Here is a 25,084-nt window from a genome sequence, read left to right as displayed (position 1 = left end):
CTGTAGCCACACCTACTGGCCAGGTCATAAAGGGCTGCACCTAACCAGACCCAGGTCAGTCATTGTACTACGCTCCAGTCTTTTGGTAATAACAAGCCTTGGTTTGAATCTACCAGTCTTTGAGTCATTCGATTCGCTACAATTTTATTATCAAAAACTTTCAACGGATGGAGCGAATGCTGCGATCAGAACGCCTCAGCATCGACACACAGTCAGCTACTGCTCAGAGTGATCAGACCCCGTTGTGGAGGAAGACACCGATAAACTGTTGATTCTGATGTCAATGGTGTCCACAAGGGTCTATGAAAACATCCAGGAAGCGACCTCCTATACAGCAGCCATGAATGTGCTAAAAGGGCTCTATGAATGACCCTCTAGTGGACCAGGTAACGATGCTACACACAAACCCGCACTATGCTTATATCGAGTACCTGGACAGACAGGAAGATACAGTCTCAGTAAGGGACCTGGCCCAAGCCAGATCTAACATTGTAACGTTCGTTCCTCAACCTTCCTCCAACTCTCCCCCCAGGTAACATGCCAGGACAGCGGAACCAGCAGCAGGACACAGATGACGATGACTGCGGCCTAGGGGTACCCATACCGACCCTTAGAGACTCCAACGACGATCATGAACTGCCCCTGCCAGCTACTCCACCCTCGCCGCTGTGGCGCCAGTAAGCCAGCGGCAGTGGCGGTGGCACGCGTGGTGCGGGCGGTCCATTGGGGGCCTGCCGGCGCAGAGGTCACATTGGGGGGGGCTGGCGTAGAAGCTAGTGGCGGCAGTGTGCTTGGAGTGAGCGGTCCGTTGGGGTGCAGCATCACAGCAGTGAGGGTGGAGTAACTGGTGGGGGTGGTTCACGATCGTCGTTGGGAGTCTCTGAGGGTCAGTGCGGGTACCCCTAGTTCACAGTCGTCGTCATCTGCGTACTGCTGCTGGTCCCGCTGTCCTGGCATGTTACCTGGGAAAGGTTTGGGAACGAACATTACAATGTTAGATCCGGCTTGGGCCAGGTCCCTTACCCTTACCAAGTCTGAGTCATTCGACGCACTACACACCCCACTAGCCTCAGTGTCCAAGACATCCTCCTCTGCCATTTCCACAACCTTCTACATGATCCCATCACCAGACACAGCTTCACCTCTCATTCTTCCACAGGGACTACTCCCTACAAGACTTTCTCATCCATTCCTCCCTTGCCATCTACCCCTGTGTCTGCAGAAAGTGCTGCACTTGTAGCCACATCTCCTCCCTCACTACCATTGGGGGCTCCAAACAGTACTTCCAAATAAAGCAATACTTCACTTGTGAATCTGCAGGGGTCATCTACTGCATCCAGTGCTCCCGTTGTGGCCTCCTCGACATCAGAGAGACTGGACGTAGACTGGCAGATCGCTTCATTGAGTACATTAGCTCTGTCTGCCGCAAGAGCAGGGATCTTCCAGTGCCTGCTCATTTCAATTCCCTACTCCATTCCCATGCCAACATGTCTGTATACAGTCACGTGCCCTGCCAGACTGAGACCACCCACAAATTGGAGGAACAATACCTCATATTTGTCCGGGTGACATTAACATTGACTTCTCCGGTTTCCATTAGCCACTTCCTCCCTCTTCCCATCTATCCTCATTTCTCGCTTCCTCTAGCTCAAAGAAGAGCTCAGGCCCGAAACATAGGTTATATATCTTTACTTCCTATGCATGTTGCGTGACCTGCTGAGTTCCTCCAGCAATTCTTTGTTTTAACTCCGAATGGATCAGGCCAGGTAAAGATCACATCCTTCAATATCGACTCAACAATGTCCATTTCCAAAATAGGATCTGTGAAAATAATTTTTTCACCAGTCATCCTTACTGTTTTTCCAAATAATGTTGTTAAATTCTACACAATTATTGCTTTCATTTAAGACTCAAACCTCAAATAACTTGTCAACTCTACTGCATGAAAGAACTTAACGAAATACCAAAAACGATTGTTGTTTTTTCTCCTTTTTGCTCTCAATAACATTGCCCCTTGTTGAGGCAGCAATTTATGGATGCAAAGACCATCTTGTGTCTCAGAGGTCCAAATCAGTATTAATGAACTTTGACCACCGAATGCTCTTTCTCTTATTATTTCTGGACTTCAAATTCATCTGTAATCTCCAGATATATCTGTCCTATGTGCCTTTCCAATCTAAAATTTCTAACCTCAACGTCATTCAATCACTGCCACTCTCCAACAGGTAATTCTCATGTCTTCATCCAACAGCAGAAAAACTTTCTGTCATTTTGCTCATTTCCTTGCTAAATAACTTTTGCTCAGGAACCAAACCTCTTTAAAATCCTTCTTAAGGTTTATGGCACTTTCTGGATGAAGTTGCTGCTCTGGCATCATTTATTCTGGGGATTCAAGTCTATCTTCACTTGATGTTCACATACAATTGTTTTTCTTTTCAGGAGTAAGATGATTACGAGATAAGAAATGTTTTTCCTCTCTAGGGAGCAATATTGAATATGGAACAAGAATTCTTAATACTAACTGGTTGTGGTTGATTGACTCCACAGATAGCAGCAAACAATGTCAGCTAGACACTGTGATACAGTAAAACCCACAGTACCGGCACCCATGGGGATTGATAGATGCCAGGTAAGTGAAATTTCCAGTTGCTTGAAACTGCTTATTGCATGATTGGTGAACTAATGGCAAGGCATACCAATTTAAACTTCTGTATTTTTACCTATTTATTTTCTGCTATTTTTTTTGCCAGTTGCTTGAGGCTGCTGCTTCCATTTCAGATAACAGGGGTTTTACTGTATTTAAAACACAGACACTATAATTTTGAATGATCTCAGGTTTAAGCAGAAAAGAACTAGGGAGGCCAATCAGGAGAACATTGGAAGAGGTAAGCCTGGAATAATAAGGAGGGTTCTCTAACAACGCTGCGAGACTGGCTGAGTTCCTCCAGCATTTAGACATTATAAATTTAGACATACATACAATAAAGTAACAGGCCATTTCAGCCTACAAACCTATGCCACCCAATTGACCCCGGTATGTGGCAGATTATCCGTTCGGCTGAGAAGGCTGAAGTCTCGGGTCCCGGAAGGTAAGGAGGTCTGTCTGTGATTTGATTGATCGCCCAGTAGGCCAATGAAGTGTTAGCATCTGCATGGAGGGCATGAGGTATGGCCGATGAAAGTAGATGTTGCGGGGGCGGTAACATTGTGCAGCCAATTACACAAATAGAGATCGGTAGCAACTGTTGCCTTGAGAATAAAGGCCAAAGTTGCAGACAGTAGCCGTGAAGACTGTTAGCCATCAACAGTTTGGCCCCAGAGTACTGCCACGCCATCGAAATCAGGCTGCAACCCGGAGTGGGTGCCTCCAATGTAAGCGGGGATGGCAGCAGTCTCCATGGACCCTTGGGAGCCATGTTCCGCCCCACTCTGTGTTTACTGAGTCTGCTCAGTGTGAGTTTGCGCGGTAGTAGGCCAAGGGGAAGGTTCCGAGTCAGCGTTGGTAGCTCAGGTGTGTGCCTGTAGGCTGACTGTCAAGGGGAGGGTTTGGAGCCGGTATCAGGAGCTCTGGTGATCCTCCCCTCGGCAGTCAGCCTACAGGCACACACCTGAACTCCCAACTCCAAACCCTCCCCTCGGCCTACACTGGGGCTCCCGACCACCAACTCCAAACTCTTCCTGTACCCTGCTGGAGCCAGGAGGGTGTGTGCTGAAGGATGAGTTTGAGCACAGGCTTCGGTGTCTTCCTACTTATCTCCCACCGGGGCTCGGCGCCGAGAGTCATCTTTCCACTGAAGACAGGTTGCCCACAGGACAGTGACAGTCATTCAACACCTTTAACTTTGGCTGCTCTGCTGCAGCCCAGGAAATGCCACTCGCTGATTTCATTCAGTGAATACTGGCCTTTGAAGTGGGCAGAGGGTTTTTTTTTTAATTGAAACCACTGTCATGTTTTTTACAGTTGCAGATTATTTTCCAATGTTGCAATATATCCAACATAACGTTGGATATGATTATTTTAAGGTTCTACAGTGGCAAGGACAGGTAAGGAAAGCAAAGTGGATGGTGTGGTGGCAGCAAGGGATAGTTGCAGGGTGAACAGTTGAAGTAAGTAAGTTTTAACAAGGGGGGGTGCAATTTCAGTGCTTGCCATAGGCACTATTTTCCCTAGATACACCACTGCAGAGGGGGCCCTTACTAAAGCTCAGCATAGGGCCTGGGTGGTAGTTAATCCACCACTGCCAACAGTGGGCTTACTGTTTTTCCAAATAATGTTGCTAAATTCTACACAATTATTGCTTTCATTTAAGACTCAAACCGGAGCCCCCAGAGGAAGCCCACGCAGACATGAGGAAAACATACCAAGTCCTTACGGACAATGCGGGATTTGAACCCTGGTCCTGATCGTTGGTGCTATAACAGGTTTGCGCTAACCGCGACACTAACCGTGCTGCCCATTTCTGTGTTTTGAAAACAATCACAGCGTTTGCAGATTTTTGTGTTTCTTGTTTTCACCCCTCTCTAACAATTATGAATCTTACAAAACTGTGGTATACTGACACGTGGTAAAGTCATCAAAATTGGCAGTGGTATCATCTTTTTTTCCCCCAATTACACAAAATCAAAGACAATTGCTGCTCATTGTTGTCCATTATGGCCTCAAATAACAAATTAGAACACTTCCACGTGAATCACTTTTGTAAGAAACCTAGAGGTTAAAGGTAACAAAATTAACATTTGGATCTGGTACCAAGGCAGCAACCAAGAAGATCAATTTGTGACAAATTTAGCTGCTAGATAGGCCTCTGTCATATTGTGGAAAGACTAACACGAGGTGAAGAACCTTAACCTCATGATACAACTGGCTGAAGTGATCATTGTATTATCCTTGAAAATTAAATTTTCTTGCATTCATAATGACGACATTGTATGCCATGTGGCCTAGAATCATACCAAGGAGAGTGAAGACAGGTCTAGTTGACCAAAATTGTGCATTCTGGGTATATAAGGGTAGATGGCTTCTACCATTCTCAACTGTATGACAATATGGACCATATATACAACTACAGTCAATGTAGGTTTCATATTTCTAGATTTTTTTTAAAATCAGAATTCTGTATGTCCTGAATATGAAACTGAAAATGAATCCTACTCATTTTTAATCTTCTTTGGCTTGGCTTCGCGGATGAAGATTTATGGAGGGGTAATGTCCACGTCAGCTGCAGGCTCGTTTGTGGCTGACAAGTCCGATGTGGGACAGGCAGACACGGTTGCAGCGGTTGCAAGGGAAAATTGGTGGGTTGGGGTTGGGTGTTGGGTTTTTCCTCCTTTGTCTTTTGTCAGTGACCTAAGAGAGGTTACTGCCAGGCAGGAAGCATACTCTTTCAGCAGGGAGGATAAGCTAGCTGAAACAGAAAGCTAACACCCAAATACAGCTTTACAAAAAAAAAACAGAAGCCAAAATGCTAAGCAGGCTGGAAACCGCTAGGACAACACAGAAAAGACAGATGAACAAATCAGCAAAACTTGTTTTTCATTACTTTCTCATTGCAATGTCAAGCTGAACTAACAGCTCAGAACATTCTCACTGCATTCGATAATTTTCACTTCATCTTATCTAGTACTAACTCAATCATCACGAGAAAGTCAAGAAAAACAAGTGCAAAAGACTCAAATATCCACTTCGGATATCGGTGGAATTCTGTTGCATTCTTTTTCTGAACAGTGGGCAGGATGAATCTCAAACCAAACTACATCAAAACAGCATAAAAGGCAAAAAAAAATGTATTTTTTTTTGTGAGTGGGCCAATGGGTAATATTTGGGTCTTATCTGATACAAAAAAGATGACCATAGTTGTTGAATGCCAGCAAAATCAAAAGGCACTTTACACAGCCACTGAGAAAGAGAAAATTTTTCTCAAATTTTTCACAAATTTTCTGCTCCACTGGCAGTGTAAAAATGTTGAGATGGAAGTTATTACATAATTAAGGACCCCTACGCATTTTTACAGAGCGGACTGCAGGCACTCCACAAAATTGGGCTCCTTGGCCCGATCACCTTGCTCCTAGCCCCAGCCATCCCTCCTGCCCGACCATTGCCACCCCGGCCCCATCTCACTCCAGACGTGGCAGCAGGAGTGCCGTGAACATTGCACCAAGAAGCAGACAGCTGCAGCAACAAGCAGATGGCAATGGCTCAATGCAAGAACAATCACCCACACAGCTGGAGCCGCTCTACGTATCCCTGGCTCTGGCAGACCGGTTCCAGCAGTGGGGTCATGGGTAAATAAGGCATCCAACATTGAGCCAGTTGCCGACTGCTTCTCTCCCACCAGGTGCTGGGGGCCAAATCATCTTTCCAAAGGTAAGAGAGGGCACCACTGGGATGAGGGCGGAAACAGGGGACTGGGCGACAGGAAACATCAAACATCGAGCCTCCAAAAACACTGCAACTCTGAAATCACCACAAATGCAGTGTAAATGCTCTGCCTTTGTGAATGGCAGAGGTAAGTATGCTCATTTCCCCCCTCCCCCCAGTATTTCTCCTTTACTTCTCTGTAAAAATACCAACAGATGGCAATAAGAAAGCCTACAGGAGTGAGAGAGATCAGCCAGTTGAGTCATGTCACCTAAGGAATTGATTGTGGACTTCAGGAAAAAAAAACAGGTGAACACAAACTTATTGAGGGGTCAGCAGTGGAGAGGATATAAAATCTTAAATTCCTGGTGTCAACATCTCTGAAGTCCTATCCTAGGAGATTCATGTCAATAAATTATGAAGAAGTCAGGCAAACAACAATATTTCGTGAGGAGTTTGAGGATATTTGGAATGTCACCAAAGACTCTTGCAAATTTCTATAGGTATACCATAGAGAGTATTCTAACTGGTTGTATCACTGTCTGCTATGAAGGTACCAATGCACAGGACAGGGACAGGCTACAGAGAGTTGTAAACTCAGCCAGCGCATCGTGGGCATTAGTCTTCACTCCATTAAGGAGATCTTCAAGAGGCAGTGCCTCAAGAAAGAAGCTTCCGGGGGAGTCACGTGATGGAGTAGTGGCCGGACGGTGAACTCCAGCCCTCTCCAGAAAAGTCGGGAAAAACAAAGGAAAACACAAAGGCACAGAAATAAAAGTTACAGAAAAGTGAGTATAAAGGTGGAAAGAAGATGGCGACAAAAAAAGAAAAATCGAAAGCAACGGTAAGAAGAGAGGAAGAGAAGACAAAGGAGGAAAAAGGTGAAGGCCTTACCTGTCCGAAGAGGCCCGCTGCGGAGAGAGAAACCCGCTCCCTCAGGTTGGTAAATAATGGACTACAAAAATGGCTCGCTGAGCCGAGTAAAAGTGCGATTCCTCGCGCATGCGCGATGCGAATGAAAAAAAACACACCGACGGGAGGGGGGACCAGCTGGGGAGTCGATCTCCACAGCCGGCAACGACAGCTGCAGAACACCTGCAGCAAGAAGAGACCACAGAAGACAATAGAAACAAGAAAGAAGAGAAGGAAAGGGCACCAAAGAAACAACAGATGGCCAACCCAGAGGAAGAAGAAGAGGAAGAGGAAGAGTACAGTGAAATAGAAGAAGAAAAGAAAGGCAAGATAAAGGATATACTTTCTCTTATTAAAGGATACATGGAGTCATTTAAAGAATGGCCAACACAGGAATTTAAGGATTTAAGAAAAAGAATAAACAACACAGAAGAGAAAATGAATAAAATAGAGATGACCTTAACAGAAATGGGAAAGAAAATGGACAAGATGGAAGAGCGGGCAGTAGCAGCAGAAATGGAGGTAGAAGACTTAAAAAAGAAATTGGAGAAATCTAATAAAAAAAACTAAAGAGACACAAGAACTACTAGCTCAAAAAATAGATACAATGGAAAATTATAACAGAAGAAATAACATAAAGATAGTGGGCCTTAAGGAAGATGAAGAAGGCAAGAATATGAGGGAGTTTATAAAAGAGTGGATCCCTAAGACCCTAGGATGTCCAGAACTACAGCAAGAAATGGAAATAGAAAGGGCACATAGAGTATTGGCCTCTAAACCACAACCACAACAAAAACCAAGATCTATTGTAGTAAAATTCCTAAGATATACTACAAGAGAAAAGGTACTGGAGAAGACAATGGAAAAAGTAAGAGAGGGCAACAAACCACTGGAGTATAAAGGGCAAAAAATCTTCATTTATCCAGATATATGTTTTGAACTCCTAAAGAAGAGAAAAGAGTTCAATACAGCAAAGGCGATTTTATGGAAGAAAGGGTATAAATTTATACTAAAGCATCCAGCGGTATTGAAAATATTTATTCCAGGGCAACAAAACAGACTATTCTCGGATCCAGAAGAAGCACGAAAATTTGCAGAACAATTACAAAAATAGACTGAGGGAGGAAGACGGGTAATGAGAGTTAAAATGATCACGATTGATATGTATGTGGGTAAAGACAAAAATAGACTGAGGGATGAAGACGGGTAATGAGAGTAAAAATGATCACGATTGATATGTATGCGGGTAAAGAGGTATAAGAGTGAATAGAGACAATGTGCATACGTGAATGTATCTGTACTTAGAGGAAAATATAGATAGTATAGACAAGAATTAATAAGGGAAGGTAATGGAATAGAGAGAATAAGGAGGGAATTAAAAGAGTGACCTTTGTGACATATGAAAAGTGAAATCTTTTCTGGGGGGGCGGGGTGAGGGGAAATGGCGGTCACTGCAAAATCAGTTGACGCTTGCGAGTGGATTCGCAAATCCAAATGGAGAGGGGAGATGTGGTTGTCCGACAAGGGATAAAGGACAACTCAGGAGGGGAAGGGGAGATTGGGGATAAATAAGATAGAAATAGGAGAATAAGGAAAATGTTGGATGTTGTAGGAATGTTGTCTTATAAAGAGTTGAAAATAAGAAAACAGAAATGGAAAAGGAGGAAAGGTAATGATGGAAAAACGGAAAGAGAAGATAAACAAAATATAAAAGGGCTACGCTGAACTACATGACTTTAAATATTAATGGAATACATAACCAAATTAAAAGGAAGAAACTACTAAATTTAAATGAATAAATGTATTCCATTAGAAAAAATAACATATAGGTTAAGAAATAATATTGAAATATTCGAACAAGTATAGGAGCCTTACATTAAATACAATAGCGAAAACCTACCGGGGACAAACATTACCTAAGTTGATGGAAGGAGAAGGAAAGAAAAGAATGGACTCAGTAGAATTTCTGGTGTATTTTTGTTGAATGACAACATTGTCTGACTGGCTTAATGCAACCTAGATTGTATACCTAAAATGGATGAGAGGGAGGGGTGAGGGGGTGGCTTGGGAGGAGGGGGAGGGAGAAAAAGTCACTGTATATGTGTGAAAAAGAAATAGTGTATATCATGGCTAATGTGATTTATGGTGTGAAAAATAAAAAATTTTAAAAAAAAAGAAAGAAGCTTCCATCATCAAGGACCCTCGCCTCCCAGGCCATGCCCTTTTTTCACTGCTACTATCAGGAAGGAGGTACAGGAGCCTGCAGACAGACACTCAATATTACAAAAACAGCTTCTTCCCCTCCACCATCAGATCTCTGAACAGACAATGAACCATCTCCATCAAGAAAAAGCCAAAGCAGTTCATCTCCATGTTAGCTGCACTGCTATCACTGATTCTCTACCATGCACATCCCAGAACCATGCAACAACTAAATCCCACCTGACCTTCATTTTACCAATTTGAATACTACAAAGGAAAGCAATTTAAATTCAGTAACTATCACCTTAAAAGTTAATAGGGAACTTTTTTCATTTTTTTTAAAACTATGAACAAAACATGCAATTCCAGAACTATTTAATTATGCCTAAAACTATCCATTCAAATCTTCAATTCCACTTCCTGGCAAATAGCCATCTCATCTTAATAGGATGGAGTATTAATATTGTTAAGTCTTTCAACGTCTATAAACCATCGCAACAAACAGGACAGAGCTATCATCTGATGTCTCTACCACACATCTACCTGCTGGCATTCGATATGGCTAAATATTTGAGAAATTTTGCAAATAAAAATCATACAACGTGAGACAAAATGTTCATCTTATTCCTGGTTATGAATTAATGGCATTAGTGATGAACTCAGAAATGTAAATTTGTTTCTCATGATGAAAAAAATACCAGGCAGAAGGAAAGTACAGAACAGAAAAAGGACATTAAACCCAACCAGCCTATTATGTACTGCTTGTACTTCATACAAACCTCCTTCTATCTGAGTACATTTAACCCTAACAAGATATCCTCCAACACACTTCTTAAGGTTTTTTTTTTAAAAAAGGTTTCCTGTATCTGTGCACAAACGAAAGTCAAACTTGCAAAATTCAAGGAAAGAAAGCAAAGGTCAAAGTTAGTGCCAGCACATGCCGGTCTTCTAATCCAACTGTACTTGTGCACTGGAATATTCTGTGATCACAGGAACTTCGATTAAGAATCATCATCTAGCCAGAGTAATCGAAATACTGAAATTATTCAGAAGCAAGTAAGGTCGACAAAAAAGTAATATATTTTCATGTCAGTTCAGATACTGATATTCAAGGCATTACCACCTAACTTGCAGTATTGCAGACCATCTGATTGGTTCCTGTTATCAGAATCTCTGGACTCCATCTTGTCTGTTGTAGAGTTTCTGATCTCCCTCTTAATCAGTCCCAGAATCTCTGGATTTTCCTCTTAGCCAACCCTGGGATTTGCTTTTCATGCAGATCCCAGATTCATCCATTTCTGCAAAAGACCCCAAAATCATGTGCCTAGATGGATGCAAGGAACTACTCAGTGGGTCTCAACCTTTTTCCTTCCACTCACATACTACTTTAAGTAATCCTTTTGCCACAAGTGCTCTGCGATTAGTAAGGGATTGCTTAAGGTGGTATGCGAGTGGAAAGGGAAGGTTGAGAATCACTGCACTAGACCCAACTGTTACTGAAATACTTTGCTTGAGAAAAATTGTCACTGGCCCATTTCCTTTGGACTCATGAGACCGTGCACATAACAAGTCAATTAGGTATGATTAAAACTGTGGTTTTTCAAACCTTTTTATTTCCTCCCACATACCACCTTAAGCAATCCCTTACTAATCAAAGAGCACCTATAGCATAGGGAATACTTAAAGTGTTATCTGAGGGGAAAGAAAAAGGTTGAGAACCACTGAACTATAGAGTGCCAAGGAATATACATCAAAAATAAAATAATTACAAAGAAAAAATATTCCGCACTCAGTTGAAGTGAATAGCTTAATTATTTCAAAACTGTAAGAAATGTTTCTTTGACTTAAACTGTTTTCTCCAAGAAACAAATGTGAATACCAACATCATGAAATTACTAATGAAAGGTCATTATTATTTTGTCTGCTGTGTCTTGTCTACAACTCAGCCACAATCAAGTTAATCCATAATTTAAGTGTGGGCTGCATAAGAGAATTTAACAACTGTGGTCATTAGTTTGGGGTGGCGGGGGGGGGGGAGGAGGTGGATGACAACAAATTACTGAGGGGAGATTCTCTTCCGCAACTCAGGTTCTGAAGTCACATGGAAAACAGTAAACCACGGATTAACTGATTGCACATCCCTTCCAATAGCTTGCAGTAATAAGCCTGCTGAATACCCTAATTTCTTTTTAAAATTTAGAAATACAGCACCGTACAGGCCAATTTAGCCCTACGAGACCGTGCCACCCATTAACCTACACCCCCAGCACATTTTGCCAATATTAGTGTGGATATTGCTAAGGAGAAAGAGCAGCAAAGCTCTGATCCATGTATATTTTTTCATGCAGATCCCAGATTCATCCATTTGTGCCACATTCTGTTTTTATTCAAGACCTTACTCTCAATTGCTTTGTACATCTTCTGGTTGAATAATGGAGATGCAAATGTCTGATGAGTATAGAATTTGGTCCAGATTTAAGGCTCTGTTAGTAAATAACTCATTAATATTAATTAAGCAGAAGTGAAAAATACCATGATACAGTACAGCACAGGAACAGGCCCTTCCGCCCACTAGTTGGCGCCAAACACACTGCTCAATTTGTCTTAAAACTTTGCTGCTTGCATGTGATGCGTATCCCTCTATTCCATCAAGATGGAAATCTCAATGGCTCCTGATAGCTGCAGAAATGTGGAGGTGTAGCTGGTAACTTACTGAACTAGTAATCCAGAGGGCTGGACTAATAACAATACATATCCACCATGGCTGTTTGAAAGTTTGAATTCAGTTTTCAAAATCTGGAATTTTAAAAAAGAAAATTAGGATCAGTAAAGTTGATCAGTCAAGATCCAGCCACTACAAATATATTAAAGTGGACCTCAAAACATAAGAAACCATGTCATTCATGCCGAAACTGCCCAATGTGAAAAGTTTAGGCCAGCTTGGATGGCTCCTCACTTACCTCTAAAGTACATAATAAGATAAGAAACGTATGATTCCTGATGCCTGCTCCAACATTCAATCTTTTATCGAAACACTATTTTCCTGCACGAATACCATATCTCTTAAAAAATCTAAAAAAACTATCACTTAAATGTTCAGCAACTGACCTTTCCTAGCTCTCCTTGGGAGAATTCCAACATTACCTCATCTCGGAGTGAATAAATGTGACCTTGTATCTTTCAAGAATAGAAGGCAGTTTATTTAAGATAGTGAACCCTAAATCTAGCCACATAAGTTCTGGAAAAAAGCTTACCCTGCAGCTAACCAGTCTGTTTCAATGAAATCATCCGTTAGTTACCAAAACTCAAGATAGCTGAATATCTCCTCACATGACAATCCTGCCATCCCAAGGATCAATGTATGAACCTTTGCAGCATTCCCTCAATTGCAAGTAGATCTTTCTATAGACACTGAAAGAAGATTGCAACACAATATTCCAGGTGCTACCTCACCATGTATAAATAAATAAATAAATAAATAAATAGAGAGATATATATATATATATAAAACTGTTGTAAGATGGTTCATAATACGAATGTTTGCACTGTGATGCTACAGCAAAACACCAAATTTTGTGATTTGTTCATAATAATAAATTCTGATATTAGCCAGTGAATAACAACTAAATACGAATACTTTTGTCCATCTGGGTTACAATTTATTTTGCCATCCTTTGACCAATTTGGGCAAGTCCTGCTCTCCTCAAGTAAAACTGTTCACTAATCCAAAAAGTAGAGATGACCTCAATTTTCTCCCCCCACCTCCCCAACCACTTCTAAGCCCAATTCCTTGCTACCTCCAATACACCAAGAAATGTGGGGAGCTCATTGACACTCATACTTTAATCCTTCTTCTATAAAAGGCCATTACACTTTTGCCTTCCTAGCCATTTGCTGGACCCTACGTGATTCATGCGTGACAACATCCACATTTCTCTGAACATCAACACCTTACAATCGTTCACTAAAACATGTGACTTTTCCCATTTTTCTACCAAACTAGACAAGGCTCCACATCTGAAAGTTTTATTGTTTATCTTTCGATCATTGCTGTCTGACCTGTTGAGCTTTTCCAGCATTATCTATTTTATTTCAGATTTCAAGAATCTTCAGATTTTTGAAAATGTTCCTACTTTGGGAGGATGTTGAATGTCTGAAACGTTTATTCAGACAATCAAAGGCAATTGAAATTATCTGTTTTTATCACTACCCCATACTATTTATTTTTAGTTCAACATATTTAAAAGATGAAGTCTTAATTATCAGGAATATTTAACATCTACAAACAAAATAATTGGATATTGGTGGAAAGATCTCCATTGCATTCAGCATGTTGTAAAAACACAAAGAAATAAAGACCCCAATTATTTACTCAACAGTAACAAAAACATTACCATTTGCACCAATTGCTACTGTAACTCTGAGCATGCCAACAATTCAAAATAACAACTCATACCCAAATATACACACAGTTGCACATCAACAAAAAAGTGAACAGAATTTTTTAAAGTAGCAGGCTGCAACCTATTTTTGTCACTTTTTCAGCCCCACTGGGGCATGGTATGAGATTTCTTATGAAGTTCAGATTAAGAAATAATGCATCTTAAAGTTATCTATCTTCAAAACTCCTATTATTTCCCAAGTACTCAGTAAACACCTGAAAACAAATGTATCGAAAATTGTAAATGATGTTAAGAGTCAAGTGTTAGAGTGACTAATTCAGTCCATCAAAAGCAAAAAAGATGAAAATCAACTTTTCAAGCAATAAATAGAAGACTGAGCAAGATTATAGTTACATTGCACTTCAACACTGTTCTCCGCAATAATCAGTAGTGAGATGAAAGTAAATCCTGGTCGTTAACGGTTGATGACTAAAGTTAATAATGAAAGGAATGGGCAAAACACCAGAATGACACTGTCAAACATATAAATGCTGGATGTTGCAATGAGCAGGTCAGCAGGAACCAATAAAGCAGTTGGTTGCATACTTGGCATAATCGTATTTTGCATTCCTACCAACAAGATGCTTCCGATACAAAAGATCAACAGATTCACGTTAAAACTCAAAGAAATAGAAATTGAAAAGTTTCTTACATCAGTAGTTCCTCTTTAAACCCATACTTAATGGTCAATCTGAAAGGGATTATCTGATTTTCCCCACTTATAACATATTACATGGATTAGTAGTTATCTCATTAATCAATTACAATGTTGCAAAAGGTAACATGAAGCCCTTTGAAAAGTGATTGTAAGTAAATTTCACCAAGTAGTCACGTCCATGTTGCACTGCATAATTCGATCAACACTTTACATTTCACAGGCTAAATCAATCACTAATTTACTGTATTTTTAATCACATACCATAAAGCTAATTAAACCACATCTGTGACTTCATGAACAATAGCGTTTTCTCAGTAGGGCATTGAGCGGCAGGGGAGTAAAGCTAATGATTTGTATGACACCAGGTCACGACATAACAAGAGCATCATTTTTAAACACCAACCCCTTGTGAAAGTGTAATCTGGCTTAGATTGACAGGAGGGGACCAATAATGCCAATTTGTCACATCAGGAGCCAGATAAACTGCATGCCCTTCAAGTAGTGAGTCATGTAATAATCCTCAAGCCTCATCACACTGAGCGCTGTCACACCTCAGGGCTGTATGCTCAGTCTGCTACTGTACACTGCTGGCTCATGACTTCACTGCCAGATTCATCAAATTTGCAGATGATACAACAGTAGTTGGCCTTACCAGTAACAATGATGAGTTGCACTACAGAGAAGAGGTTGAAAGACATAAAATGGTGCAGAACGACCACCAGAATCTCATCGTGGACCTGACAAAGAAAATGATTGTGGACTTCATGAGGACAAAGACCAACCAATCTCCATGGCACATCAATGGTCCCATCATGGAGAGAGCAGAGAGCCTAAAGTTCCTTGGTGTGCATATAAAGGTTGACCTCTCCTGGACTCACAACACCTTCTCGTTAATCAGGAAGGCACAGTAGCACCTACATTTCCCAAGTAGGCTACCATCCCCCGTCTTAACCTTTCACAGGACCACAATTGAGAGTATCCTGTCTGGCTGCATCATTGTGTGGGTCGGTCGCAGCAAAGCATCAGGCTAGAAGTCTATACAGAGGATTATTAAAGCAGCCGAGAAGATCACCGAGATCTCCCTTTCCTTTATTTTTTCTGAGAGCATTGCTTAAACAGGGCTCAAGGCATCATAGAAGACTCTTTCCATCCAGCACCCAGTATCTTTAACTCATCATCAAGGAGGTGGTGCAGGACTGTCAAGCAGAAAATAGCTTCTTCCTGCAAGCTGTGAGAATGAAGAACAGTATCCTGCAGATGTGTAAATTATCCCAAATTTTTTTAAAATTATTTACATTATCATAAAATGCAGTGGATTTTGTGTTCATTATAGTCCAGAGAGATACTATTTTGTCGGGTTTTTCTATGGCGAGCTCTCCACTGGCCACCGAGACAGAGGTTCACCAAAGAAGAGGTACAAGGACTGCTTAAAGAAATCTCTTGGTGCCTGCCCCATTGACCACCATCAGTGGGCTGATCTCGCCTCCAACCGTGCATCTTGGCACCTCACAGTTCGGCGGGCAGCAACCTCCTTTGAAGAAGACCGCAGAGCCCACCTCACTGACAAAAGACAAAGGAGGAAAAACCCAACACCCAACCCCAACCCACCATCTTTCCCCTGCAACCGTGTCTGCCTGTCCCGCATCGGACTTGTCAGTCACCAACGAGCCTGCAGCAGACGTGGACATTACCCCTCCATAAATCTTCGTCCACGAAGCCAAGCCAAAGAAGAAGAATATATATATTAAAAAATCAGATAATGATGAACTTGAACACTTGAGTTATATGGAATTATATCCATGCAACCAATGAATAAGTTGAATTAATCACTGCCAGATGCACCAATAGTTCATTCTTCAACATCATAAACATTCCTGACGTTGGCATTCCATTACTATATTTTCAAAAATCCCACCTTCTCAATAGAATCTTGAATTCCTGTCTTGACATGGAGAAGTTCAAGATCCCATGGCATAATTCTGATAAAGAATACAGGAATTTTCTGCATGACCTGGTCAATATTCATCTTTCAACCAGTATTAAGATTACAAAACACATCGATCTTCAATTTCCAGTCATCACCCCTTTGTTTTCTCAACTAAACCCCCCCCACCACCTTTGCTTTCCTTATCTCTCTGGCCCCATTCCTCCTCCTTTCACTCTCTTTCCCCTCCCCTTTGTGTCACCCAAAACTTCCTTCATCCACCTTCCTACTCTTCCTTCCTTCTAACAGCGTGCATCTTCCTCAGCCCTCTTCCTCCTTATTGCTTTTCCATTTTTCTCCATCCACCTGTATTGACCTGTCACCTGTCATGGGGAGGGAGTGCTCCTCCCCTTTCCCACCTCCTGTATTCACTGGTCACTTGCCAACTCCAGCTCCCATCCCTCACCCCCACCTATATTATTCATCTGCCACCTGCCAACCACGGCTCCTTCCCCTCACCTGCATTCACCGGTTACCTTCCAACCTGAGCATTCACTTGGTCCATCTCTAGCAACACCTCAATCTCTCTGTCCCCATCTCAGGAGACAAACTCTCGACAGACATCTTCCAGAAACCCACAGCTACCTCGACTTCACCGCTTCCCACCCCGTCCCCTGCAAGGATTCCATTCCCTCAATTCCTCACTCTCTATTATTTGCACCCAGGGTGAGGACTTCCAAGACAAATCATCACAGATGTCCTCCTCCTTCAAACAGCGTGGCTTTCCTCTACCACCATCAACTCAGCACTCACCCGCATATCCTCCATTATCTGCACATCTGCCCTCGCCCTCTCCACCCCATGTGTAACAAGGACAGGATTCTTCTTGTCCTCACCTACCAACCTCAACCTCCTCCACCATTAACAACGTGAAACCACCACTAGACACATATTTCCCTCTCACCTTCCACAGGGACTGCTCACTCAGTGTCACCCTTGTCCACTTTAATCATCATCTTGGGACCTACGCCTGAGACTGCAGGAGATGCTCCACTTGTGTCCACACCTCCTCCCTCAGCACCATTCAGGACCCCAAAACAGTCCTTCCAAATGAAACAACATTTCGCTTGTGAATCTGCAGGGGTCATCTACTGCATCCGGTGCTCCCGCCGTGGTGTTCTCCACATTGGAGAGACTAGACGCAGACTGAGAGGTTGCTTTGTTGAGCACCTCAGCTCTGTCCACCGCAATAGCATAGATCTCCCAGTGGCCACCCATTTCAATTCTCCATCCCATTCTCTTGTCGACATGTATGTCCATGGGCTCATGCACTGCTAGACTGAGACCACCCATAAATTGGAAGAACAACATCTCATCTTCCGACTGGGCACCCTCCATCCAGATGGCATTAATATCGACTTCTCTGGCTCTCATTAAACCTCTACTCCCCCCCACCACACCTTTTCTTCCATCTTCTTTCCCTATCTCTTATGGGTTTTTTTTTTTAAAAACACATCCACTGCATTCCAAGAAATTATTCCCAATTTCCTAGCGCAAAGACTGTATAAAAAGATCAGAACGGGAATAAAGGACTCATTCCCGTTCCGACATTTTACCTCCTCGACCCCTAGTAATTTTCATGAATCACCTGTGGTCTAAACTGAACTACAGGCGATCCGTAAACAACGGGCTAATGAATAGGACGTCCAGCCTCCTTAAAAACCACACTTCAGGTATTTGGACTAAACTCGCGGTGTGATCGTTCCTATGTGAATGACCACTCCTGAAAGGTAGGGAGACCCTTCAGAACGCAAAAATCACGTTCGTTCTATGTAAAAAAACATATCTGTCTCTCCATTCACACAAACATGATCAATTCTTACCGCATTCCCTCATTAACACCTTTGGTTGGTCTGGATTCCTCCCCCATTGTTTGAATTCTAAGATTTCCTGCTTCTGGCTTTTTCTGCTTATTCCTTCAAGAAGGGCTAGAGACTGAAATGTCAGCAAGATATCTTTGTCTCTTATAGACGCTGAAGACTGGTCAAGTTCCTCCAGCATTTCTATGTGTTTTTACTACAATCACAGCATCTATAGACTTTTGTGTTTTACTCCCTTCTCCCCCTCACCCCCACCTGCTCCTCCCCTCCTCACACTCTTTTATTCTCGAGTCAGCCCATTTCTTGCTGTTCCTAATGAAGAGTTTCAGTCCAAAACATTGACAATCTATTGCCTTCCATGGATCCTGCCTGACCCATTGAGTTCCTCTACGTTTTGTGTGTTGCAGTTTTCCAGCATCTATGGTTTACTATTATTAAAACTAATTATCATAATTACACCAAATCAATGAGGTTTGTCACAGTAAAGGGTTCCCTCAACAGCTCAATCATCAGCGACTGTTCAGCTCTAAACTTACTGACTCGAGTCAATCAAAGGCGATAGTGGCTATTTAAAAGTTCTGTTCCTTGTTCTTATCCAGGAGTTCCAGAGTATACATTCAGGATTCCACTCAACTTTGAAGCCAGGAAAAAATAAACCTCGTTCAAGATATCAGCAATTGCTTTGAGTCCAGGCTCACCTTTTGAAAATGCCTTAAGGACAGTTTACCAAACTCAACTCAATAATTGTCTGAAAGATCAAAGTAATCCCCAAGTGTAATGGCATTGCTGAACACAGTGAGCAAGTTTGAAGACCCAGGGCAGGAGACCTGGACACTTAAAGTAAATAGACAAAGGAACGGGCAAAAGACTCGAAAGACACTGTTGAACAAATGAACGAAGAGGAACGGGAAGGCATGGATGCTGCAATGAGCAGGTCAGGTGGAACCAATACTGCAGTCTATGACATAATTCTCAACAAAATATTTAGCATTTCTACCAACATAATGCTTCTAATACAAAAGATAAACAGATTTCTGCACCTATTAAAAACTCAATCCACTCGGCTTCTGTGCCATTGTCAAATTTTGCACCCATGCTTGTACCATGGGCCCAAATTGTCCTAATCTATCCAGACTAAAGGTTTCCAAAAGCATTTTCCCAAAAAACATTCTCTATAAATGACAGAAAATTTAATTTCATTTCTATCATAAAGTTTCAAACCCAAACTTTTAAAAGTTGTAACATGTCCTCACCCAACCAAATGTCATTAAATGGAAATAACTCCCTCACTGTCCCAGCTGTGGAACCTCAATCAATTACAACTGTCAAAAGAACTCACTCAGCCAGATGAAATTCATAAAAGCACCAAAAAATGGAAAATTAAACAATAAGTGACATATAGTGTACAAATAAAATTTATTTAAGCTACAAAACAGAAGGTTGCTCAAACCGATGTTCACAGTGATTTTAATTTCTCGCGCTATCATTTAGCCAACAGCTAAGCATCAGAAAATATGGTGTTGAAGCACAAAATGAAAGTGAATCAGAATTTTCATTTCAAAAGCTGATGAGTGTGAACAATAACGGTACAATATGTTTTTTTAATTAAATGTTTCACACATTTAAGTTGTGTAATTTTGTAGCTTGTTGCAGAAATAAGGCAATTTATTGGTGAAGGAATTAAATGAACTCTTATGAAAGAGAAAAAGTGATTGCGATGTAAACATCAAGTTTGATTCAAAGATAATTCCCAGAAACACAAAGAGCATATAATACTGAACGTAACATTTTAACATTGCATCAGTACCATATAAATACACATACTTCATTTGTTACATTATCTAAATAGTAAAAGGACACAATATTGAAAAGTATGACCATCACTGAGACAGCTTTGTTCACTTTTTCAAAAAAATTTAAGGATTACAATCCAAAAAAACATTATGCACCAGACACAAAAACATCTGTTGTAGTTTAGCATTTATGTGGTAAGACAACATTAGATTGTTTTCCTTTGGAAAATGCAGATTTCAGCTAATCCTGGAACTCAGCCTTCCAGGGATGAATCCCACCCCCACCAATCTATCAAAACGATATATATCAACAGGACTGAGCCAGGCGAATGGATCCCGACTGAAATATTTCTGACACGACCAGTTAAACGGAACTCATCAAAATTTTCAAACTTCTGAAAGCCTTTCCCTTTCGCTCATTCACTGCATCGAAATGTGATGTTCAAAACTTCGGCTGATCACAAATTCCCAAATGTAAACAAATCTGCGATGGAACACGTTTACATCATTAAAAAGACATCTTATTAATACAGTTTCCAAAACACAAGTAGTACGTCAGTATTAATTGAGATCCACAAGTTGCTGCAAATCAAACTCGACCGAATTATAAAAGGTAACTCACTGCGTGGAATGCAAAGCATTCGATGCCTTTTTATTTCCACCACAGCCTGGGAGTAACGCTGACACATACAATCAATGCAAACATTGTGCAATCAGTTTCATTCATTCGTTTTAATACCGGTCAAAGCTCGCAGGCAGGTACCACTAGTTTGACAGGTGATGCTTTCAGTATCACTGCCACCCTTACCTTCTTTATTAAGCCTCATCACCTCTCTGTTCTTCCCACCCTCTTTTCCAGGGTCTTCTGATTCTGTACCTGCACATGAATAAATGCAAACAAAAACAATAAAATTTAAGAAAGCAGAAAGAAAGGCAGGGGTGTCCAGGCACTGAGACCAGGGCAATGCTGGGCTGCCAGTGTTTATCAGGGCACCTGGACCACCTGGGGAGGGCACACACTCAGCCACTGGGTTCCCCCTCTCACAATGCGTGGAGGGCGACCGGGGCTCTGGCAGTGAGCCCAGGCAGTGGCAGAGCAGGGCCAGGCTGCCCTCGCCCAGCAGCCGGCGTGTGCCCCAGCCCCCCGGCCCCCACACACGGCGGAAGCCTGGAGGAGACCGGGCCCCGCAGAACGGTCAGGCGCCTTCTCCTCCCCTCCCCTCCCCGCCATCGCACACGCGTCCGCGGGAGAAATCAGGAGGCCGCTTACAGTCCGCGCACTGCACTTGAGCAGCGTCGATCCAGCAGGACCAGGGCTTGCCCAGAAAGGCCTCGGGACTGGGCACTTTCCGTTCCAGTGTCGCCATTGCTCTTCCTTCTTGTTGCTGTGCTGCCTTCGCCAACGGGTGACGTCACCTTCGGCTCTTTCCGCCATCTTCCACCGATTGGGGAGGGGAGGGGGAGAGGGGGAAGGTGGGAAGGACGAGGAGAGGGAGGGAGGGGATGGGGGCAGAAGAAAGGGGTGTGGAAAGAAGGAGTGAGAGGGAGGAGGAGGGGGGGAAAAGTGGGAGGTGGAAGGGAGAGTTAGAGATGGAAGGAGAGGCTGGGGAAAAGAGGGAGAAGAAGTGAGGGAGAAAGGAGAAGGAGGGAGAGGAAAGAGGTAAAAGAAAGTGCAGGGAGATGAGAGGAAGAGGGGGATCGGAGGGAGGTGAGGGAAGGAGGGGAAGCAATGGGGTGGAAGGGATGGAAAGAAGGAAGGAGTGAGGGAAAGTGAGGAAGAAATAAGTGAGGGGAAGAGGAATACAGACTTCCAGAAGAAAGAAAGAGCTCACTTCCCCAGTTCACAATAATGTTGCTGAGTTGGGAACAGCAGAAAGTTCCCAGGTGGAAGTGTCTTCAATGGCCAAGAAAGCACATTAGGGTCCCTACTCCGGACTGGGGACAATGAGTACATTGAAAATATTGATACATCGTGAGAAGTTTGAGGAGATTTGGCACATCACCAAAGACTCTCAAAATATTATTTTTTATATAATATTTTTATTGGTTTTTACACAAATGAACATACATGTACAAAACATTTATGGAATGCACAATAAAAGTAAGATTACATAGCTCAGCATCCATAATACAAAAGCAGATCTAATAATTTTATCATGCATAGTCGTGTTTCTAAATCCCATCCCCAAACCAACGTTGCATGGGTAAAAAAGAAAAAGAATGTACTTCGTTCCTGGAGCAAAACGGCAATGTACTGAAGTTCAGGATTTATGAAAATAATTCAGGAATGGTCCCCATAACTGTAACATTTGAAACCTTATATTTGAGTTATTAATTGAGTAACGAATCTTTTCTAAATTTGACCAGGACAAATTTGACACCGAGCATGGGTAGGCGGAACAGCATCCTTCCATCAAAACAATATCATACATCTGGCCAAAAGAGAGGCAAAAGACAGAGTACGATATTTAATTGGAGTGAAAAAAAAGCATCATCTTCTCCAGTTGAACTGAAAAGAGCATCCAACAGTGTAATGCACGTCAAAAGAACCGAAGACTTGTTGATCCAAACCAAGGCTTTTATTAACTAAAAGACTGGAGCATATCACAAATAGGTCGACCAGTCCAGAATGACCTGGTCTGGCAAGGAGCAATCCTTTAAGACCTGCCAGTAGGTGTGGCTACACTCTCAGCCAATCACAGTCATTCTATACTATCATCTGTACATATGTACATATACACATTGGTGATAGAATCTGTACTATCACATTCACCCCTTCTTTGAGAACCGACCCCAGGGTGAATGGAGGTTAGGGGCTGTACCGGTCAGGGGGTCTGACCATCCGGCGTGACCGCCGTGGTGCCGGGATTGGGGTCACCGGAGTCGTGTCACTGGCAGGCCCGGAGGGTGCGACCACTGCTTCGCTCAATTCCCCAACGGCGTTGTCGACAGTCTGACCTGAGCTGGTGGGGTGGTGCTGGTCCCTCTGTTCAAGCATATGACCTGGGGGAGAAGGAATAGGGGGAGGTTGGGTGAAAGGCACTGCTGCGCCTGATCTGGCTTGGGCTAGGTCCCTTACCGAGACTGTGTCCTCCCGTCCATCCGGTTACTCAACGTAGACATAATGTGGGTTCGCATGGAGCAGAGTCACTCAGTCAACCAAGGGGTCATTCTTAGAGTACCAGACGTGGCGTCATAAAAGGACTGGACCAGGAACCGTGAGCCATACCGGTATGGTCGTACCCAACTTGGATTTCCTCAGGAAAGAGAACATCCTTTCATGAGGGGTGGCATTGGTCGCGGTGCATAGAAGGGAGCGGATGGAGTGTAGGGCACTAGTGAGCACATCATGCCAGCAAGAGGTGGGGAGACCTTACGACCGGAGGGCAAGCGTAACCGCTTTCCAGACAGTGGCATTCTCTTTCAACTTGCTCATTACCGCATGGGTTATAGCTGGTGGTCCTGCTTGAAGTTTTACCATGCGCCAGAAGATACTGCTGCAGCTCCGCGCTCATAAACGATGACCCCCTGTCACTGTGGATGTAACTGGGGTACCCAAAGATGGTGAAGATGCTGTGCAGGGCCTCTATAACTAAGGAGGCAGTCATGTCCGAGCAGGGCACAGTGAACAGAAAGTGGGAGTACTCGTCGATGGCCGTAAGGATGTAGGTGTTATGGTTGGTTGACGGTAGGGGCCCCTTGAAGTCTATGCTGAGACGCTCAAAGGGGCAGGTGGCTTTGATGATGTGGGTGTTCTCTGGACAGAAGAAGTGGGGCTTGCACTCAGCGCACACTGGGCAGGCCCAGGTCATGGAGCGAATCTCCTCAACCGTGTAGGGCAGGTTGCGAGATTTGACAAAGTGCGCAAACCTAGTGATCCCTGGATGACAGAGCTCCTCGTGGAGTTTCTGCAGCCTGTCCAGTCGCATGTTGGTGCAAGTCCCCCTGGAGAGCGCATCTGGCGGGTCGTTGAGTTTACCTGGCCAATACAGTATGTCATAATTAAAGGTGGAGAGCTCGATTCTCCACCTGGCGATTTTGTCATTCTTGATCTTAATTCACTGGGTATTGCTAAACATGAAGGAGACCGTGCGTTGGTCGGTCAGCAGTGTAAAGCACCTGCCAGTGAGGTAGTGTCTCCAACGACGTACTGCCTCAACTAAGGCCTGGGCCTCCTTCTTGACAGAGGAGTGTCGGCTCTCAGGATCCTGGAGGGTTCTGGAGAAGAATGCTACCAGCCGGCCGGCCTGGTTCAAAGTGGCTGCCAGTGCAAAGTCAGACGCATCGCTTTCAACTTGGAATGGAATGGACTTGTCGATGGTGTGCAGCGATTTGATGCAGTCAAAGGCCACTCTGGCTTCGGTTGACAGGGGGAAGGAAGTGGTCTTGATGACCACTATGCCTTGTCGGCATAGTGTGGAACCCATTGGGCATAGTAAGAGAAAAAACCCAGGCAGTGTTTAAGTGCCTTCTGGGTGTGGGGGGGGGTGGGGGGCAAGTCCATGAGGGGACTTTCATTAACTAAAAGACTGGAGCATATCACAGGTAGGTCGACCAGTCCAGAATGACCTGGTCTGGCTAGGAGCAATCCTTTAAGACCTGCCAGTAGGTGTGGCTACACTCTCAACCAATCACAGTCATTCTACACTACCATTTGTACATATGTACATATACACATTGGTGAAAGAATCTGTACTATCACAAACGGATTAGCCTCTAGATTTAAATTAAGGATTAAGGATAAAGTTTGAACCACATCCCTCCAGTTTTTTTCAAGGCTAGGACACATCCAGAACATATGGATTAAAGAATTCTCTCTTACATTTATCACAACAAGAATTTACATTGAATAGATACGAGATAATTTAACTTTAGACATATGGGCTCTATGTACAACTTTAAATTGTAACAAACA

The 25,084-nt window shown here is 43.0% G+C and overlaps 1 protein-coding gene and 1 long non-coding RNA gene across 6 annotated transcripts in view; one reads left to right on the top strand and one right to left on the bottom strand.

The window, feature by feature from the left end:
- LOC138745878 (ataxin-7-like protein 1) overlaps positions 1-21,046 on the bottom strand; it is a 192,210-nt gene extending 171,164 nt beyond the window's left edge. For 2 of the 3 annotated variants that reach the window (XM_069903335.1, XM_069903337.1), the window contains exons 1-2: positions 14,834-15,011; positions 12,186-12,268 (exon numbers count right to left, since the gene is read on the bottom strand). The gene's annotated coding sequence lies outside the window, so the exon portion shown is untranslated. Of the gene's footprint in view, positions 1-12,185; positions 12,269-14,833; positions 15,012-20,977 lie in introns of those variants that run through there. The other variant, XM_069903336.1, reaches the window with a different exon arrangement.
- Positions 39-23,133, top strand: LOC138745880 (uncharacterized). Of its 3 annotated transcripts, XR_011346562.1 has the most exons (5): positions 39-386; positions 2,548-2,629; positions 4,311-4,422; positions 18,976-19,310; positions 22,537-23,133. It is a non-coding gene; the product is annotated as an uncharacterized lncRNA (long non-coding RNA). The 3 variants fall into 3 exon arrangements; XR_011346564.1 differs by lacking the exon at positions 18,976-19,310 and having other exon boundaries at positions 22,537-22,803; XR_011346563.1 differs by lacking the exons at positions 18,976-19,310; positions 22,537-23,133 and having other exon boundaries at positions 4,311-4,493.
- Positions 23,134-25,084: the final 1,951 nt, after the last annotated feature.

The sequence above is a fragment of the Narcine bancroftii genome, chromosome 11, assembly GCF_036971445.1.
Source record: "Narcine bancroftii isolate sNarBan1 chromosome 11, sNarBan1.hap1, whole genome shotgun sequence".
NCBI classification, from domain to species: domain Eukaryota; kingdom Metazoa; phylum Chordata; class Chondrichthyes; order Torpediniformes; family Narcinidae; genus Narcine; species Narcine bancroftii.
The sequence above is the reverse complement of the archived record's forward strand: the minus strand, read 5'-3'. Positions and strand labels throughout refer to the sequence as shown.